Genomic DNA, 13,453 nt, shown 5'->3' on the forward strand with positions numbered 1-13,453 from the left:
GCTGATGGCTCAGAGCCTGGAGCCTGTTTCCGATTCTGTGTCTCCCTCTCTCTCTGCCCCTCCCCCGTTCATGCTCTGTCTCTCTCTGTCCCAAAAATAAATAAACGTTGAAAAAAAAAAAAAAAAAAAAAAGCTGACTTTCCAAGAAAAGAAAGGACTCCCTGGGCAGATGAAGAAGAAATGTCCTCACCTGGGAAAGAGTAGACAATCCCTATATGCCCAATTTTGTACAAGACTCCAGATGGGGATATAAAGGAAAAGAGCTTGTGGAGGTGGCTACACAGCCCTAAGGTGCTATGGAGACCTCTGGTTCTTGATTTGTATAAAAGAATAGTGAGTAGGTTGTCATCACACGTGAGTATGAGGCTGAAGAACACAGACCCAAGAACCAAACTGTGCAGCAGCATCTGCGGTGGTCAAGGCCAACTGACCTTAACCTATTTTCCAAAAGCTACGTAAGTCCCTATAATTCCTCCATGGTCTTAGTAGACGTAAGGGCCCCAGAAAACATAACTGAAATCAAACTTAATATCTTGGCAAGTGGGAACATTAACATATATAAGTTTTTAAACAGCTTTATTGAGGCAAAATTGACACAATAAACTGCATTTGCAGTTCCTTGATAGCTAATGAGTTAGAGCATCTTTCCATGTGTTTATTGGCAAACAACAGATCTTTTTTTGGTGAGGTATACATTCATATATTTTGTTCACTTTTTAACTGTAATTCTGGTTCCTAATTATTGAGTTTTGAGAGTTCTTTATATACTCTAGATACAATTCCTTAATCAAATATGTGATTTGCAAATATGTTCTCTCAGCTTGTGACTTGTCGTTTTTTTCTCTTAATGTCTTTCAAAGATCTTAATTTTTGTGCAGTCCAATTTATAAATTTCTCTTATGGATCATGCCTTTGGTATTGAGTTTAAGAAATCTTTGCCTGATCCAAAGTTACTAAGAATTTTTCCTGTGTTTCTTTCTAGAACTTTAAAATTTTTAGATTTTATATTTAGATCTAGGATCCATTTTGAGCTAATTTTTATATATGATGCAATCTATGGATCAATTCTTTGTTGTTATTGTTGTTTTCTTTTGCATATAGGTATATAATGGTTCTAGCAACATTTGTGGAAAAGACTATCTTTCTCCAATAAATGGCCTTTGTACTTTGTTAAAAATCAATATAGAACCACATATGTGTGCATCTATTTCTGGAACTTCCAATCTGTTCCATTGGTCTATATGTTTATCTTGACAGAACTACTAAACCATCTTGATTACTGTAGGTTTATAATAAGTCTTGAATTCAAAGTGAATAAGACTATTGACAGCAGACATCTTGGCTTTGTTCCCAAACTTAGGGAGAAAGAATTCAGTCTGTCACTATTAACTATAATGTTATTTGTAGCATTTTTATAGATACTCTTCTTCAAGCGGAATAAATTCCCCTCTATTCCTTTCTCGGATAGTTTTTAGCATGAATGAATGATGAATTTTTTTCAAGTGCTTTTTGTGCATTACTCTTTCTCCACTGAATTGACTCCAATTGGGTCAAACTGGAATCAAGAGCAGAGAGATAACAGGAGAATCTCCAAACACTTGAAAACTGAGCAACATACTTCTAAGTAATCTTTATGTCAGAATTCTCAAGGAAAATCAAAAGATAAACTGAACCAAATGAAAACAGATCATATCAAAGCAAGCAGAAAGAAGAAATAACAAAATAAGAGTAGAAATAAGTGAAACTGAAAACAGAAAAACAAAGTCAATGAACTAAAGAGCTGGTTCTTCGCAAAGATCAGTAAGTTAGACAAACCTTAAGACAAGACTTAAAAATGAAAAAAGAGAAAAGACACAAATTATCAACATCAGGAATCACAAATGAAACTAGGTATCACTACAGAAACTGCAGACACCAAAAGGATAATAAGGGAGTATTACAAAGAATTCCATAGAAATAAATCTGACAGTTTACAAGAAATGAAGCAAATACTCAAAAACACAAATTACTACCACTTACTATGAAACAGATTATTGGAATAGCCCTCTATATGTTTAGGAAAGTGCATTTGTAATTTATTTTATTTTATTTTACTTATTAAAGTCTATTTATTTATTTTGAAAGAGAGAGAGAGAAAGAAAGGGGGCTGAGGGCAGAGAGAGAGAAAGAGAGAGGAAGACACAGAATCCCAACCAGGCTCTGTGCTATCAGCTCAGAGCCCAACAGAGGACTCAAATTCATGAACCGTGAGACCGTGATCTGAGCCAAAATCAAGAGTTGGATGCTTAACCAAGGCAACCCTGCAAGAAGAAATAGAAAATTTGAACAGGCCTATAACCAATAAAGAAATTGAATGAATAATCAAAAATCTCCCAAAAAATAAGAGGCCAGGGCCAGATGGCTTTCCAGGGGAATTCTACCAAACATTTAAAGAAGAGTTAAATTCTTTTGAAGCTGTTCCAAAAAATAGAAATGGAAGGAAAACTTCCAAACTCATTCTATGAAGCCAGGATTACCTTGATTCCAAAACCAAAGACCCCACTAAAAAGAACTACAGACCAATATCCTTGATGAATATGTATGCAAAAATCCTCAACAAGATACTAGCCAACCGGATCCAACAATACATTAAAAAAATTATTCACCACGACCAAGTGGGATTTATACCAGGGATGCAGGGCTGGTTTAGTCTCCACAAAACAATAAATATGATACATCACATCAATAAAAGAAAGGCAAGAACCACAAGATCCTCTCAATAGATGCAGAGAAAGAATTTGACAAAATACAGCATCCTTTTTTGATAAAAACCCTCAAGAAAGTAGGGATAGAAGGATCATACCTCAAGATCATAAAAGCCATATATGAAAGACACATTGTAAATATCATCCTCAATGGGGAAAAACTGAGAGCTTTCCCCATAAGGTCAGGAACAAGACAGGGATGTTCACTCTTGCCACTGTTATTTAACACAGTGTTGGAAGTCTTAGCCTCAGCAATCAGAGAGCACAAAGCAATAAAAGGCATCCAAATCGGCCAGGAGGAAGCCAAACTTTCAGTCTTCACAGATGACCTGAGACTCTATATGGAAAACCCAAAAGATTCCACCCAAAAAACTGTTAGAACTGATCCATGAAGTCAGCAAAGTCACAGGATAGAAAATCAATGCAAAGCAATCAGTTGCATTTCTATACACCAATAATGAAGCAACAGAAAGAGAAATCAAGGAATCGATCCCATTTACAACCGCACCAAAACCCATAAAATACCTAGGAATAAACCTAACCAAAGAGGTAAAAAAATCTATACACTGAAAACTATAGAAAGCTTATGAAAGAAGTTAAAGGCACAAAAAAATAGAAAAAGATTCCATGCTCATGTATTGGAAGAACAAATATTGCTAAAATGTTGATACTAGCCAAAGCAGTCTACATATTCCATGCAATCCCTATCACAATAACACCAGCATTCTCCACAGAGCTAGGACAAACAATCCTAAAATTTGTATGGAAACCGAAAAGACCCCAAATAGCCAAAGCAATCCTGAAAAAGAAAACCAAAGATGGAGGCATCATAATCCCAGATTTCAAAATGCATTACAAAGCTGTAATCATCAGGACAGTATGGTACTGGCACAAAAACAGACACTCAGATCAATGGAACAGAATAGAGAACCCAGAAATGGACCCACAAATATATGATCAACTAGTCTTTGACAAAGCAGGAAATAATATCCAAAGACAGTCTCTTCAGTAAATGGTGTTGGGAAAACTGGACAGCAACATGCAGAAAAATGAACCTGGACCACTTTCTTACACCATACACAAAAAAAAAAACTCAAAATGGATGAAAGACTTAGGTAAGACAGGAAGCCATCAAAATCCTAGAGGACAGAACAGGCAAAAACTTCTATGACCTCAGACACAGCAACCTCTTAGTCAACATGTCTCTGGAGGCAAGGGAAATAAGCATAACTGAACTACTGGAACAGCATCAAGAAAAAAGCTTCTGCACAGAGAAGGAAACAATAAAAAAAATCAACTTCCTCCAAAGAAGACATCCGATGGCTAACAGACACATGAAAAGATGCTCACCATCACAGATATACAAATCAAAACCACAATGAGATACCACCTGACACCAGTCAGAATGGCTAACATTAACAACACAGGCAACAACAGATATTGGTGAGGATGCATAGAAAGAGGATCTCCTTTGCATTGTTGGTGGCAATGCAAACTGGTGCAGGCACTCTGGAAAACAGTATGGAGGTTCCTCAAAAAGTTAAAAATAGAATCACCCTACAATCTAGCAATTGCACTACTAGGTATTTATCCAGGGGATACAGGTGTGCTGTTTCAAAGGGCACATGCACCCCAATGTTTATAGCAGTGCTACTGACAATAGGTAAAGTATGGAAAGAGCCCAATGTCCAACGACAGATGAATGAATAAAGAAGATGTAGTATGTATTTGTGTGTGTGTGTGTGTGTGTGTATAATGGAGTATTACTCAGCAATCAAAAGAATGAAATCTTGCCATTTGCAACTATGTGGATGGAACTAGAGGGTGATACGCTAAGCAAAATTAGTCAGAGAAAAACAAATATCATATGACTTCACTCATATGAGGACTTTAAGACACAGATGAACACAAGGGAAGGGAAGCAAAAATAATATAAAAACATGGAGGGGGACAAAATATAAGAGACTCAAATATAGAGAACAAACTTAGGGCTGCTGGAGTGGTTGTGGGTGGGTGGGGGAAGGGCTAAATGGGTAAGAGGCATTAAGATAAACACTTGTTGGGATGAGCATTGGGTGTTATATACACGGGATGAATCACTGGAATCTACTCCCGAAATCATTATTGCACTATATGCTAACTAACTTGGATGTAAATTTTAAAAAATTAAAATTAAAATTAAAAAAAATAAAACAAAAACCTATTCAGAAAATAAATAATATTTTTTCTAAGCAATGGAAGAAATTAATTATGTAACTAATACCGTGCCATCATCAGAAACCCTGAGTAAAATACTATATTTTGTTTCTCTCACAAAACATAAATACATAAATACATAAAATAATAAAAGAGAGTACAAAAGAAAACTACAGACCAATACTCCTCATGAATATAGACACAAAAGAATATTAAAAAATAGAATTCAGGGGCGCCTGGGTGGCGCAGTCAGTTAAGCATCCGATTTCAGCCAGGTCACGATCTCGCGGTCTGTGAGTTCGAGCCCCGCGTCAGGCTCTGGGCTGATGGCTCAGAGCCTGGAGCCTGTTTCCGATTCTGTGTCTCCCTCTCTCTCTGCCCCTCTCCCGTTCATGCTCTGTCTCTCTCTGTCCCCAAAAAATAAATAAACATTGAAAAAAAAATAGAATTCAGCAATTATAAAAATAATTCTACACCATGACAAAATGGGGTTTATTCCACAGATGAAAAGTTGATTCAGCATTTCAAAAAATAAGCAATGTAGGGGCGCCTGGGTGGCGCAGTCGGTTGAGCGTCCGACTTCAGCCAGGTCACGATCTCGCGGTCCGTGAGTTCGAGCCCCGCGTCGGGCTCTGGGCTGATGGCTCAGAGCCTGGAGCCTGTTTCCGATTCTGTGTCTCCCTCTCTCTCTGCCCCTCCCCCGTTCATGCTCTGTCTCTCTCTGTCCCAAAAATAAATAAACGTTGAAAAAAAAAAATTAAAAAAAAAAAATAAGCAATGTAATCCACATAACAACAGGCTAAAGGAGAAATTACATGTGGATTACGTTTCCCTCAATGGCCAGAAGTACAATTACATTACAAACCGGGATAGGCCCTAGGAACATGTCAAAACAATGGCATTTCAGAGGCACTTCAGAGCTGGGTTTTAGTATGCTTTGTAAAATTCCTAAGACACCATAAGTGGTCAAGGTATAGAGGCTTGTGCTACCTATTAGCTCTATTGAAGGTTAAAATTACCAACTTATACAGTGACTAAGTCGATTTTCCAGTTTAATGACATAGAAAGCAGAACAAAGGGAAAACAGGAAAATCATCACTCATTTAAGAGTTAATAATAATAATAGCAACTTATTAGCTGATAAGGCTTGCTTTCAGAACAAATCCTAAAGCATCATTTTTTATCCAATTGCATAATGACTGTTGCAGAGCAAATATGATGAGCCCTAACCTGTCATCTCTTTGAACTGGTGCACTGTGGAGTATGAAGAACGCCTTGCTCTAGGTGGAGGCGTCCAATGGAAAATATGGAGACTGCCTAAAACAAACAGAAGGCCTACCCAGGCTTAATGTTAAAAGTGTTCATAACATGATTCAGAAAAATATAACACATCTTAGAAACACCATAATGGCTTACTCATTTCCTATAAAGACACATTGTTTTTAGAGAATTCTAAGAAATTGACACAAAGCCAGCTAAACAGGACTGTGGAACATAGAGCATCCCCTAAGTCTTCAACTGCACAGCCTGACTGTGAAAGGCTGAGGGGACCAAGTGGTAATCAAAGCACACTTGGGGAGAAGACAACTTGCCCAAGGGAGGTGAAATATCTAATTCCAACTGCTGGTGCTATCTGTCCATATATCCCACATTCCAGTTCACGCTCATCAACTCCAACCTTCCCTCAGGGACTCTTTCCAGTTCGGCTCCCACTTGCTCCAATAAAACTATACTATAGAAGTAGATCTCAAATCTGAAGACATACTCTATACAGCTTATTCTGAGGAAGGCAGAGGCACCTGAGGAATTCTGGTTTTGCCTTGCTGATGGTTTCGTCATTCAGGAAGGAAGAAGGACTGGTGTGGGCGCACTGCACACAGTAGAAGGCACTATTTCCTGCGAAGTTCATGTGAGTGTTGCCCCCTGCAGCTGAGTGGGACACAACCTACAGCCCTGCAGGCAGTTTTTTAAAACTTCAAATAGGGGAATACTGATTAATAAAGTGGAGATGATGAGAGTATTGGAAGAACAGAACCAAATTCCTAGGATCCATGGTAGCATGGCCATAAATGGCCCCTAGGAAATAATAATAATGTTACTAAGAATCTTACAGATTTTACCTCATTTAATCCTCCACAAAATATGACAAATGATTCCATTGTTCCAATTTTACAGATGAGGAAACTGAGGCACAAGGAGGTTATATAACTTGTCCAAGTTCCCCTAGCATATTAGACTCTGAAGTTGAGTTGCTTAACCACTATGCTATATATGGTGTCCTCCAAAAGAGATCACGTTTCAGAAAATGGTCAGGAAAAGATATCACAGTCCTGTGTCCAGAGACTGAAAGGGAATTCATCTCTAGAAGAACATTTGAAGAAAGAATGAAAAAGAAAAAAAAAGGAAAGAAAGTCTTATGGAATTCCCAGCCATCATTCTGAGGAAGGAGACAGCGTTGTCTGAAGATGATAGGGTGTCTTCCAAAGGTATATTCTGCTCATCTCACTGCCAAAAATAACAATGAAAATAAAGGTAGGTATATAATCAGGGTCAAATACAAGAATGACAAGGGACCTTTTAGGAGGTTAAAGCATGGTATGGCTTGAGATAAAAGCAGCTTCACCACAACTCTAAGGGTTTTTACATATGTGCTCTAAGCAGAAAGAACAGGAAAACACATCGCTGCTTGAAGCATATGGAGTAATATTAATTAGACTTAAAAAAAAAAAAAAAACAATCCATCCATTACAGTAAGAAAGGGAAAAAAACATGATTAAGATAAGTGGAGGGGCGCCTGGGTGGCGCAGTCGGTTAAGCGTCCGACTTCAGCCAGGTCACGATCTCGCGGTCCGTGAGTTCGAGCCCCGCGTCAGGCTCTGGGCTGATGGCTCAGAGCCTGGAGCCTGCTTCGGATTCTGTGACTCCCTCTCTCTCTGCCCCTCCCCCCTTCATGCTCTGTCTCTCTCTGTCCCAAAAATAAATAAACGTTGAAAAAAAAAATTAAAAAAAAAAAAAAGATAAGTGGAACTCAAAGATAGATAATATACCAAAGCACACAAACACCTAGAAATTTACAGGAGTTCAAGTTTCCCTCCTGTGGTCATAAAGGAACTAGAAGTAAGAATTAGAAATTTATGCACAATTATATTGAGTGGAGAAGAGATGTCTGAAGTGTGGAATTAGGTGAATAATATTCTAATATATTGAAAGAATTAAGCTTCCCACACAATCATCTGGTGAGCTTACCATTGAATACTTGGCATAATTCAAGAATAAAATATTTAAAAATAGTTTGTGAGCACTTATAAAATTTAAAGGTCTTCATCAAAAGCCAGCATGGATTCAAGTGAGGACAAAAATACCAAAATATTTTCACTTTCCATTTTGAGGGCATTGCTAGTATTGTATTCCTAGAAAAGAATATCACAAAATTTCATATTACCTTGTGGCCAAACTGGAAAAACAAGGGGAAAGTGAAAAAAGGTAGTGCATTCATGGCTCTAATATACTTGTTCAAAGAGTTCTGATTACTGGAGCTGCCTTGTTACAGGGCTGAGACCTCTGTCCTTGGTTCTATCCCACTCACATTCTTGTCTACTTGACTAAGGACCTACAAGAAATACTTCCTTATCACTTGAGCAGCAAAGACATGCTTCACATTCTGAATGACAGAATCCAGAACCAAAAAATTCCAAATAGCTAACAAGGTCCAAAGTAACAAAATAGTATTTTTTTAGATGAAAATTACATAAGATGTTGAATTAACATTTAAAACAATCTACTGTACAAATGCTGAAGAGGGCAGCATTTTTTTTTTAATTAAAAAAAGATTCTTTTTTATTTTAGAGAGAGAAAGAGAGCACTAGTGAGGGAGAGGCGCAGAGGGAGAGAATCTTAAGCAGATTCTATGTTCAGCACAGAGCCCAATTCAGGGCTTGATCCTACAACCCTGGGATCATGACCTGAGCTGAAATCCATTTGGACTCCCAACCAACTGAGCCAACCAGGTATTTCTAAAGATGGCAGGATTTTAATAGCACTGAATAAACTCAAGATCTTTAGGTGAATATATGCTCAAAATGAGTTGACATTCTACATGTGATCTGGTTATCATTAGTCAACACAGCTACTCACAGGTGTTAATGGAAAAGAAACAGACAGGTTTCTATATTCTTCCTGATCACAGGGCACAACAGAGGACAATGAGAGTAGGCCCAATGGAGTGTAGTTTCAGACCTAGGAAGATCTCTGATGTTCAGAACTTGTGAGAAAGCAAGTTACCTGTTGCTGGAAATTCTCAGGAAGTAGCTAGGACTGACTGGGTAGGAATGCTGAAAGGATATCATCCCTTGTGAATACCCTCAAGTTACGGACATCCATAACTTTCCTAGTGGAAGGTTGCACTAGGTGGCCTCTTAAGTCCCCTACCAGCTTCAAAACTGTTGGATTTTACTCTGGAAGCTTCTCAGCACTTTGTCTTCTTATTCCCTGGGGCTGCATACTGAGCTCCCTGCTGTGAGGCCCGTATGCTGCTTTCCACACAGATTCACTGGATCCTGGGGAAACAGGATATTACTGGACTTGGGTTTACAAAAGACTCCTGGACACTTCCTGCCTACTCGTCACTCTCCCAACTCTATACAGATCTACTGTGGACTCCCCAAATCATGGTGAAGAGATCACTGCTTTGTCTTTTTTCTGCATGCTCAACTGTTACCAATATTTACTAAAGTATTTTTGACTCTCCAACTCTACCTTGCCAGATGGAGAATTCTAGTGTCATGCTGTTACTGCTAAGTCTTCCTATTTCAAATACTACAGTTCCATCATTTATGCATTGTCCCTGAAGCTTAGGGTACAGCAGCTCATCCCACCAACTGGTCTGTGCCTGCCCACCCCAACCCCTGCACTTCTATGCCACCATCATTTTGATTATATCACAATCTCTTCCCAAAGTTCCTCGTCACACTCTCCTGAAGATGAAATCTAAGAGCTAAAAAGGCAAAAGAAGAGTCAAAGGAAAAAGAGGAATACTTGACCTTTAACAAAAAAAACCAAAACTCTATTTTGGCTTAAAATGAAAAAAGCAGCTATCAAAATGCCTTAAACCACAAGAGCCAAGTTCCTATTATTATTGTTAAATACCAGCCAAACAACACTTCACATCACCAATATGTTGAAAACTGCTGTAATGTACGTGCTCATGGTGAGCAATGGTACTTCACTTACAAAGATCACCTTGGCTTGTCTCTACAAGATGCTTCGAAAATCATTTAAACCAGCGTCCAACAAGTGAGCTTTTAAACAGAAAGACAAGTACTTACTGAGAAAAGTGTATCAGGTAATGCCAAATCTCAGTCTCTGGTGTGTGCTAATTATAATCTCATTTACAATTTTATTACTGACACATGCTTAAGTCTCAGGGACTAAACTGCAGGTAGTTTGCTTGGAACAAGCCTTGTCTCAAAAATTAAGGACTCTGAAGAGGTAGCTGATGGACCTCAGCCTTAATAAATTTTAAAATAACCATCCCATTATCTGAAGAAACAGATACCATGTAGTACATTTGTTTGTTTAGTCAATGAAGTTGGGGTGCAGGGAGATGTGTGTGAACATAGGAGCCTGGAGAGGAAAATATCAGGTTCTTGCATTATAAATTTACAAACTACAAAGAAATTTACTAAGAGAATTGAGAGTACTCTCCTGACAATCTTAAAATACTGGTAAATGGCAGGGTTCTACCTCCATTAATGCCTCTGTTGGTCTGCTGCTTTTCTTTGCTTCTCACTAAACATCTAAATACCACTTTTCTTCTTTCAACCCTCAAGGAAGCTGAACTAGTGAGTCTAAGAAACTCCTAATTTAAGTGTGAATGAAAATGTGCCCACTTACAGAACTCCTTCTTCTTTCCCCAAAACATTGTAAGATTGGAGCTAGAGAAAGAGGTTGGGGAAGAAAGGTATGGAGAGCTAAGCAGAAAAGGGGGGAGGGCACATGGGCAAGAGAGCAGAAAAGGGACTCAGTGCTGAGCTGCCCAAGTGTGGACATTTCTATTCTGTGGGCCACCTACTACTAGACAACCCCAGATGTAAGCCCCCCAAATGGAGAAAACCTTTTCCACACCCGAGATGGAACCTGAACAGAACACCTGGAATTACCTTAGAAGCTGATATAGCAGCAGAAACACCACCACTGTCACATGAATCACACCTGAATTTCTTAAGTCAGAAGAGGGTCTCTTGGGTGGTTTACCAAGAGAATGCATGAAGGAAACGACACCTCAACACTTTCCTGTCATAATGGTATAAACAATGATTCTCACTTCCCCAAATTGAGACACATCACTCACCCACAAGAGGCTCTGCTATTAAATCTGGAATCACTAAAACCGTAAGGAATCCCACAGAGACCCAGCACACATTCTACAGTGTGCCAACTAACTCCTCACGAAGGAGGCGGATGTACAGCCAAGGAATTGATAGTAGGATGCAGTTCAGGCAGCCTAGCATTCTCAAGAAATGTGATGAGGTCCGTCAGTGGCCAGTATGTGGATCACACAGTGAGAACAATGGACTCAAGTTCTGGTTCCATCCCTTGCAGTGTGACTTTGGGAAAACTGCCTCAGCCTCCTGGCCCCTAGTCACCATCTGCACAAAACAATAGCCCTATTAAGTTGGTACTGTTATTGTTCCCATCTTAGACATACAGAAATACTCTTTAAAATTATGGCACAGAAGGGTAACTGGAGACTAGCGAGAGTGCAAGAATATGAACTCAACAGAACTCCAGCCACCAACACTCCAGCTCACGTTAAGCTTCCCTTACCAAATAGGCAACTGGCTTCTCTCTCCATCTGATTCAATTAGTGGCTGAAAGAATCAATGACCAAATCTCTGTAAAATGATACATTATTCCTCCAGTTCCATGGTCTCACTGCACATGACTCTTGCACCAATTAAAAATCTCCTGGGAAATCTCTTTCCACTCAAGTCAATGTGAAGGACATACACATGTTTGTTGGCCTGTTCCAACAGTAGTCACTCATACAGGTTCTAATGGGGAAGGCAGCACTATAAGATTTATTTTATGGAAAAGTAGCAATTGTTATACTAAAGTGGACAGAAAAATAGTGTCTAAAAACAAAAAACAAACAAAAACGGCCTTGTCAGCAGTCAGTCTGGAATAGCTATCCTACAGCCCTGTGAAGGGAAAGAAAGTTCCAGGTGAACAGCTTTTCTGGATCGCTTTGTCTCAGGGTGTCTTTGAAGTCAGTAGTTCTCAAAGTTCAGTATGCGTCAGAGTTATTAAAACGCCAATTGTACAGTCCTACCTGCAGAGTTTCTGATTCTATAGGTCTCTAGTGGGGCCTGAGAATTTGCTTGTTTAATGAGTTCTCAGGTGATGCTGAGGCTGATGATCTGGGGCCATACTTTGATAACCACTGGTCTAGGGCAGTCTATTAAAACATGTCAAGTTTTATCTCAGTCTGTAGGCGTTAAAAACTTAAGACAGTGAAGTAAGTTATTGCTTCTTTTTAAACTGCTAACCTTTTGGCTTCCAATGCCAGTGTGCACCTCTCTTCAACAATTACTAATTAATCCTTTTCCACAACACTGAGAAGTCAATAAACAAATAGCCATTACACGTCTGATCCAGTACAAGGAGCTCTGGGGTGTAAAGAAATATACTTGCGACAATCCAGCCCCAAAGAACCAAGCAGCACTTGAGGACAGTTTAGGGAGGAATTCTAGCTCAAAGGGCCTGAGTATTTATTTGCATTCCACTTGACCATTCCATCCATCATATAGTTTTGAGCTAAGTAATATTCTGTGCTAAGTGCTACCAAGATGGATATAGCGGAACACACAGATAGAAGTTCTGGGAAATTCCCTCATCTATACAGACTCCCCTCTCCCCCAAGCTGATGGATGGAGGCCATTCATTCCCTTGGATGCAGAGATTAAAATTCGAATTCAAGTGCCTGTAGGTACAGCCGGGCCCACATTGTCCACATCTCAAACTGCCTGTCATTCATTATTGAATAAGATCGGCTGCTTAATTCATTTGTGTCTCCTGCTTGGCTGCACAGGATATCTGCCACGTCTTCTCAGTCTTTTCTGTGCCCCTCTCCCTGCCCCTTGTGTGTGCCAACCACACTGCCTTTTCTGATCCTCAAGCACACTCTTCCCTCAGCCTCCTCACCTCATGCCAGTTCTTCTTCACTTGAACATGTCCTCCTCAGTGTAGTTTTTCCCACTTCTGAACTCTCCTTTGGAGTACCCCCCAGAATGAAATGTGTTTATCTTACATCTGTTTATCCTACTAGATTTAGACTCTTGAGGACAGGAACTATTTGTCCAATCCATTAGAGACCAGCCAGCTCCTGACACAAGACAGTACCCTGGAGCTAGCTCCAGTTGCCTGAACGATGAGCCAGTTAGGGAAAGGGCTGCCCCAGAACTCATCTTCCCAAAGGAGAAGGCTTCTGCTTCCCAGCCAGAGGAACTACACTG

The sequence above is a fragment of the Puma concolor genome, chromosome A2 (assembly GCF_028749965.1).
Source record: "Puma concolor isolate L17-30 chromosome A2, mPumCon1.1.hap2, whole genome shotgun sequence".
Lineage (NCBI taxonomy): Eukaryota > Metazoa > Chordata > Mammalia > Carnivora > Felidae > Puma > Puma concolor.